Below are 9,032 nucleotides of genomic sequence, written 5' to 3'. Positions count from 1 at the left end.
TCTGGCAGTTCCCTGTCAATGTATGGTTGCAGCCTTTTTTGAACCATCTTTAGTAAAATTTTACTTACAGGTGATATTAATGATATTACTTCATGATTTCCACATTCCATTGAGTTATCTCTGTTTGGAATGGGCACAAGTCAGCAGACCAGGTAGCCGTCTTCCAAATTTCTTGGCATAGATAAGTGAGGGCCTCAAGTGCTACATCAGTTTGCTGAAACATTTCAATTTGTATTTCATAAATTCCAGGAGCCTTCTTCTTTGCCAATATCTTCAATGCACATTGGACTTCTTCCTTCAGTATCATCGGCTCTTGGTCATATGCTACCTTTTGAAATGGTTGAACACCAACCATTTCTTTTTGGTACAGTGACTCTGTGTATTCCTTCCATCTTTTGATGCTTTCTTCATCATTCAATAATTTGCCCATAGACTCCTTCAATATTGTATGTCGAGGCTTGAATTTTTCTTCACTTCTTTCAGCTTGAGAAATGCTAAGCATGTTTTTTCCTTTTTGTTTTCTACTCCAGATCTTTACACATTTCATTAAAATATTTGGGTTTGTCTTCTCAAGCTGTCCTATGATATTTTCTGTTCATCTCTTGTACCTCCTCATTTCTTCCATTTGCTTTAGCAGCTCTACACTGGAGAACAAGTTTCAGAGTCTCTTCTGACATCCATTTTTGACTTTTCCTTCATTCTTGTCTTCTTAATGGTCTTTTGTTTTCTTCCTACATGATGCTCTGGATGTCATCCCACAATTCTGGTTTTTGGTCATTAGTGTATCATTAGTGTATCATGCATCAATTCTGTTCTTGAGATGATCTCTAAATTCAGATGGGATATGTTCAAGGTCATATTTTGGCTTTTGTGGACTTATTTTAAGTTTCTTCAACTTCAGCCTGAACTTGCATATAAGCAATTGATGATCTGTTCCGCAGTCTGCCCCTGGCCTTGTTTGCCTGATGTTATGGAGCTTTTCCACCATCTCTTTCCACAGATGCAGTCAATTTTATTTCTGTGTATTTCATCTGAAGTCCATGTGTATAGTCATCTTTTATGTTTTTTACAAAAGGTATTTGCATTGAAGCAGTCACTGCTCTCACAAAATTCTTTCATGTGACATCCAGCATCATTTCTATCACCAAGGCCATTTATTTTCCAACTATGGATCCTTTCTGTTTGCTTCTAATCTTTGCATTCCAATCACCAGTAATTATCAATACATCTTGATTGCATGTTTGATCAATTTCAAAATGAAGAATTTGTTAGAATTCTTCTATTTCATTATTACTTTATGATATGGCTTTAGTGGTTGGTACATAAATTTGAATAACAGTGGTATTAACTGGTCTTATTTGTAGGCACATGAACATTATCATATCACAGCCAGCATTATATTGCAACATAGATCTTGGAATGTTCTTTCGATGATAAATGCAATGCCATACCTCTTTAACTTGTAATTCCCAGTATTGTAAACCATGTGATTGTCAGATTAAAAGTGGCTAATACCAGTCCATTTCAACTCACTAATTCCTAGAATACCAATGTTTATGTGTCCCATTTCATTTTTGACAACTTCCAATTTTCCTAGATTCATACTTTATACTTTCCATGTTCCAATTATTAATGGATGTTTACAACTGTTTCTTCTTATTTTGAGTTGTGCCCTTTCAGAAAATGAAGGTCCCAAAAGCTTTATTCCATTCTCATCATCACAGTCATCTCTACTTTGAGGAGGCAACTCTTCCCCAGTCATATTTTGAGTGTCTTCCAACCTGAGGAGCTCATCTTTGGCACTGTATCTGACAATATTCTGGTACTATTCATCATGTTTTAATATTCAATATTCTGGTGCTATCTGACTGTGTTTCACTGTTATTCACAAAGTTTTTCAGTGGATAAACATTCAGACGTAGTCTGCCTCTCCTTCTTCCGAGTCTCAGTCTGGAAACTCAGCTGAAACTTGTCTACCATGTGCAACCCTGCTGGTATTCAAAATTCTAGTAGCATAGCTTCCTTCATCACAGCAGCAGACAAGCCCCCACAATGCAACAAACTGACAGATGAGTGGTGGCCATAGGTAAGAGCTGTTCTTAATTAACCATAGGATCACCAACCAACCTATGCCATCAAGTCAATTACAACTTATGGTAATCCTATGTTGTTGCTGTTGTTAAGGGTCGTGAGTCAATTCAGCCTCATAGAAACCCTCCATAGGGTTTCCAAGGAGCAGTTGGTGGGTTTCAACTACCACCCTTGAGGTTAATAATTCAGTATTTATCCTATAGCACCACACCAGGGTGCCACTGTAATCCTATATTAAGTGCTCTCAAGTTGTTTCTGACTCATAAGGACCCTGTATAGGGTTTCTGAGGAGTGGCTGGTGACTTTGAATCACCAAACTTGTGGTTCAAACCAACACTGAGGTCAAGTGCTTATCCTATGGCATCACACAGGACAGAGTAAAACTGCCCCATAGGGTTTCCAAGACTATGAAATTTTACCAAAGCAGATTGCTACATTTTTCTCCCATGGAACAGCTGGTGAGTTTCAACCATCCATCTTTTGGTTACAGTTAAGTACTTTAACCACTACACCACTAAGACATCTGTGAGCCCATTGTTGCTTAGAGATCTCCCTGTTTTTTGGTATCAATCATCCCTGGATCTAGGAGGTTATCAATGCAGGAACCCTGAGTCGAAAGGATGCATTCTATCCCTGGCTCTTCTTTGTTGGTGGTAATCAGGCCTCTCCTCTGTTCATTTCTCTTTTATCTCTGGAAAGATAAAAGTTCACGCGGGCCATACACTAGAAAGACTCCCCTTATATTGGATCAGTGTGACCTAAGTAAGGGTGTTGCATCCTTTATCCCTTAATGATTGATTGGCTAAACACAGCTGATCACATAAGATCACATCATCAGCGATGGCTGCATCATTACATAACTGCCAAATTACATCATTGCATAACTATCAAACCACTGAGTATCATAGCCCAGCCAAGTTGGCACATACTTTGAGTGGACAAAATTCAATCTGTGACATTTCCCAATGCAAGAGGATAAGCATTAGACCTCAAGGTTGGTTTGAACCACAAAGTTGGCAGTTCAAACATACCAGCTGCTCCTTGGAAACCCTATACAGGATTGTTATGAGTTGGAACAGACTTGATGGCACTCAACAACAACATTAACAAGATAATTTGAGTTGCATATGTAATTTTAAAGTCTGGTGCATTAAAAAATAAAAAGTAAAAACAAGTGGAATTAATTTTAATGATACATTGTATTTAACCCAATATTTCCAAAATTGCATCATTTCAATATGCAATCAAAATACATTTTACACTACATCTGTTTTAAATGTACAGTAATTAAAATGGAATAAAATTTTAAGCTCTTTCTCAGATGTACTCACCACTGTTCAGGTGCACAGTACTGTATGGTTCGTGGCAATCCTGTTGGACAACACAAGTCTATAGAACACGGTCAGCTTCCTCTTATGGTGGACAAGTCTGACATGTGGACCCCTGCCGTACCATCCCTGCTCCCTCCAGCATGGGCACCCGTTCCTCTATTCACACCAAACTACTTGCTCTTCCCCAAAACAAACTATGCTCTTTCACACTTCACAGCTTTCCACCTGCTGACCTGTCTTCCTTAAAATTGTGTCCTGTGCGCTTAGAAAGTACTTATTGTTTTTATTGTTATTAGATGCCATTGAAATTGTTCAACTCATAGCAACTCTATGCACAACACAACAAAACACTACCTGGTCCTGTGCCATCCTCACAATTGTTATGTTTGAGCCCATTGTTGCTGCCACTGTGTCAATCCATCTTGTCGTGGGTCTTCCTCTTTTTCCTGACCCTCCACCTTACCGAGCATGATGTCCTTCTCCAGGGACTGGTTGTTCCTGACAACATGCCCCAATTACATGAGATTAAGTTTCGCCATTCTTACTTCTAAGGACTATTCCGCCAAGACAGATTTGTCTATTCTTCTGGCAGTCCATGGTACTTTCAGTATTCTTTAACAAAACCATAATTCAAATGAATTGATACATCTGTGGTCTTCCTTATTCATTGCCCATTTCTTACATGCATATGAGGCAACTGAAAATATCACAACTTGGGTCAGGTGTACGTTAGTCCTCAAAGTGTCATCTTTGCTCTTGAACATTTTAAAGAGGTCTTTTGCTGCAGATTTGCCTAATGCAATACATCATTTGATTTATTTTCTTTCTTTTTTTTTTTTAAACTTTTTATTGTAATTGAGTGAATGTTTATAGACAAGATCATCCATTTTACATTCAACAAAACATACTCTGTTTCATCTCAATGACTGCAATCCCCTCCATGTAACAACAGTTATGCCACTTCCTCCCTGTGCTTCCTGTTTCTATTCCACCCACCTTCCCATCCTTTCTTGACTTTGTCCTTAGGTCAATATTGCCCTTTTGATTTGGAATAATTGACCATTCCATGATGAACATACCTTGCTAGTGTTGTTGTCTCCCCTATATACCTATCTACTGCTTGGCTGGAAATTGGACCATGAGGATGAGCTCCTCTCCAGACCTGAAAGGTGGTTAAGGGCCATTGTCTCAGGTTCCTCTAGTCTCTTTCTGACCAGTATCTTGCTCTCCCCCTTCCTGTATATTGCCCTCCTGGTCAACTGAGTTAACGTGTGTCTACCCTCTAGCCAGTGAATTACTCTCCCTTCCCTCCCACCCCTATTTGATTTCTTGACTGCTTCTACCATGAGTGTTGGTTGTGGATCCAAGCAAAATGAAGTCTTTGGCAACTTCTTTTTTCTCCATTTATCATGATGCCATTTATTGATCCAGTTATGAGTATATTTTTTTCTTTATAGTGAGGTGCCATCCATACTGAAGGCTGCATTTCAAGTCTTCTTTGCTTCCAGCAAGCAAGGTTGTATCATTGGTATATTGCAGGTTTGAATACTATGCCCCAAATTTTCTTCCTCAGTTCAAATCTGCCCAGAAGCATGTGAAAAAAAGAGTTGACATTTTATGTGAAATCAGCCACTGAAAACGCTATGGAGTACAGTTCACTCTGAAACACATGGGTTTCCATGAGTCAGAATTAACTGGACTGTGACTGGTTGTGGGGTGTATGTGTGTGTAGGACTCCTCAGACCCTGCAGGCAGAGTCAATATTGCTTACCTCTGTGCTTCTGTGGTGCTTTAATGCCTCTATTTAGCTAAACCATAGTTTCTGCATCAAAGATTCCAACACATGATTTGACACATAACTGACAACTCGGTTATTTGAAAATCAGGGCTAAATGGTTTTTGTGATTATAGTACTTATCATTTTATATTGAAATTGTGTTTGTACATGCCTAGATGATGAGTTCCTCAAGGACACTGTCTATGCCTCTTCACCTTCATACTCCCAGTTCTAGTTTAGTGAGCAGTGACTGCTCATGCCTTCCCCACTTACTAGATTAAACAGGACCTGCCACTTCCCCTGGATACAGCACAGCTACGTAAGTGGTCTCTTCTTTCCCTTAAACTTCACTCCATTTTGCTTTATTGAAATCACTCTTAAAATGACTGTTCCTATTTAAGGTCTATGTAATTGATGATAATTAAAACTATTAATAATTATAGAGGGATTTGCATTTTGACAGAGTTTAAAGACTTCAGCCACAATGAAATATAAAGGACAGAAAGAAAGGCATCTTCCAATTAGAAGGAAAAAGCAGGGTGGTTTTCTGGAGTCTCTGAAGGTATACCTCAGAGAGGTGCTACTGGGTGCAAGGTTAAATCATTGCAAAACCACACTGTAGAATGAGAACTATATCCATGAATCTCATGGTGGTGCCAAATGAAAAAGCAGCCTTACACACGCTTAAAACTTCCCTGAATCCCAGGCTGTCTAAGGACCTGCCCCACCCCCATCCTCTGCCACACACACACACACACACACACACACACAAAGAGTGTGCATTTACTCTGGTCAGCAACTCTGTTAGATTGCGAGTCACCTGAGTACAGTCTGGTTCAGGGCCACACCCTCCTTTATCAAGCACCAGAGAAACAGTTTTAATTCTGGAATTCAGATTTCTGGGTCCATGAAGTAAGGGTGATCCAGCCAGGCCATTTGCCTGTAGTTGTCTTTTTGAACCTTGAGTCTTAAAGGAATTGGTGTTCCTAAAGTCATCTGCAAGCAAACAATAGCCTAGTATGCAGTTTAGAGAGGCGGTTTTGTTTGAGACCTTGACTCTTTAGGAGACTATGTGCTGTCTGTTTCCTGAAGGAAGCACTACAAAGTCTGAAGGTTTCCAGAGACTTCTAAATCTTTGCAGAAGCAGAAAGCCTCATTTTTCTCCTGCAAAGTAGCTGGTGAGCTTGAACCACTGACCTTGTGGTTTGCAGTCCAGTGCTAATCATTTATAATCACTGCACTCCCTTTCCTCAAAGACTGTTTTTACAACTGACTGACCCTGAAGTCCTGCACTTGCTCTGAGTCATAGCTCCTCAGAAACAACATTAGAGGAAGTTTGCAATAGCCCTCAGAGAGTATCCTGCCAGGCTGTTTTCATTAAACTTTGGAGCACCTTCCCAAAAACTTGAGTTTGATGCTGCCTAATTGTGATGCTGTGGGTTAATGTGCCAGACTGCAAAGTCATGTGAACTGCAAGGTCGGTGGTTCAAGCTCACCAGCTGCTCCTCAGAAACCCTATACCGGGTCATTATAGGTCGGAACCAACTCAACGGCACTTAACAACAATTCAAATTATGTCTACACACAATCTATATTTTTAACATTCTTTTTCTTCCCCCATTCCCTTTCATCCAAGTAAACACGGGTCTACCCTCTCTTCAACAACAACCCTCTTACCAGTAATAATTAACAAGAGGTGTGGTGCTGTGGGTTAATGCGCCAGACTGCAAAGTTATTTGAACTGCAAGATCCGGTGGTTCAAGCTCACCAGCTGCTCCTCAGAAACCCTATACAGGGTCGCTATGGGTCGGACCCGACTCAACGGCACTTAACAACAACAACAACAATTCAAATTGTGTCTACACACAATCTGTATTTTTAACATTCTTTTTTTTTTTCCTTCCCTTTCATCCAAGTGAATGCTGGTCTACCTTCTCATCAGTAATAATTAACAAGAGGTGTGGCACTGTGGGTTAATGCGCCAGACTGCAAAGCCGGTTGAACTGCAAGATTGGTAGTTCAAGCTCACCAGCTGCTCCTCAGAAACCGTATAAAGGCTCGTTATGGGCCAGAATCAACTTCATGGCACTTAACAACAACAAAGTGAGCCTCAGCATAGAGTTTGCAAGAATGGAGGTCAGGGAGGCAGCTAAAGAGTGAACTTTGGGTTTTTCTCTAAAGAAAAGCTATCTTGTACCTGGTTAATTTTTTCCAAGTCTTTTGTCATTGCTCTTTTTTATAGGTTAATGGTAAGCATTGGACTGCTAACTCCAAGATTTGATGTTCAAACCCACCAGCAGCTCCTTGGAAACCCTACATAAGATTGCTATGAGTTGGAACCAACTCGATGGCACTTAACAATCACAACAATAATAATGTAACAAATAACAAGTTATAATCAATTTCAGTTAAGGATGTCCCTGAATTTAATATTACCTCTGAATGGACATCAAGGTTAAGTATATTATAATAATATGGGTTGTTTTTTGTTTTGTTTTGCTTTTTAAGGTAATGCTTTTATGTTCCTGAAGCCCCTGGGTAGCTCAAATGGTTAGGTGCTTGATTACTAGCCAAAAGTTAGTGGTTCGGGTCCACCCAGAGGTTCCTTGAAAGACAACCCTGGTAATCTGCTTCTCAAAAACCCAAAGGAGTACAATTCTACTATGCACACACAGAGTCTCCATGGGTAAGAATCAACTTGATGGCAACTGATTTGGCTTTGTTTAAATTGTGTTTTTTTTGTGTGTGTATGTGTGTGTGCACACACCTTACCTTACTTATATCTAAGCAGTCCCGTGGCTTAAGTTCTTGACTATTAACCAAAGGTCATCGGTTAGCAAGATTATGGCCTTGGAAAACCTACCCTGTTCTACAAAAATTCTATGAGTTGGAATTTACTCCACAGTAGCGGGTTACTTTATATTTACTGGAGATTGATTCTAGGTATCTTTATGTCTAACTCTCAATATGTAAGAGATACATTTATGAACTTTTGAAATACAGCAGTCTTAGTTTGTGATCTACTGGATTTGAGGACAAGTCGTTTATAGACATTTGAAAGCATTCAACTGGGTGGAGCATAAGAAACTATGAAAACTTTGTGAAGAATGGATATCTCAGAACGCCACATTGTGTTCATGAGGAACCCGTACATATACCAAGAGGCAGTTGTTGAAACTAAAAAAGGGGAATGAATGGTTTAAAATCAGGAAAGGTGTGTGCCAGGGTATTTTCACCACACTTATTCATTCTGTATGATGAGCAAGTAATCCCAGGAGCTGGGTTATATGAAGAAGAAGGTAGCATCAGGACTGAAGAAGACTCATCAACAACCTGTGATATGCAGACACAACCTTGCTTACGGGAAGTGAAGAGGACTTGAATTATTTAACCCATAAAGATCAAAGATTACAGCCTTCAGTATGGATTGCACCACAATGAAAAAAACAACAAAACAAAAATCACCACAACTGGACCAATAAATAACATCATGATAAATGGGGAAAAGAAGTTGTCAAAGACTTCATTTTACTTGGAGTCTCAATAAACGCTCATGAAAGCAGCAGTCAAGAAATCAAATAATGTATTATATTAGGCAAATCTGCTGCACAAGACCTTTAAAATGTTAAAGAGCTAATATGTCACTTGGAGGACTAAAGTGCGTCTGACCCAAGTCATGGTATTTTTCAATCACTTCATATGCATACGAAAGTTTCACAGTGAATAAAGGAGACCAAGCATACATTGACAGAGAACTCCCAGAGATTCAAACCAGATTCAGAAGAGGATGTGGAACGAGGGATATCATTGCTGATGTCCATTGGATCTTGGCT

The sequence above is a fragment of the Chrysochloris asiatica genome, unplaced genomic scaffold, assembly GCF_000296735.1.
Source record: "Chrysochloris asiatica unplaced genomic scaffold, ChrAsi1.0 scaffold00349, whole genome shotgun sequence".
Classification (NCBI taxonomy): Eukaryota; Metazoa; Chordata; class Mammalia; order Afrosoricida; family Chrysochloridae; genus Chrysochloris; species Chrysochloris asiatica.
Note: the sequence above shows the minus strand (reverse complement) of the source record.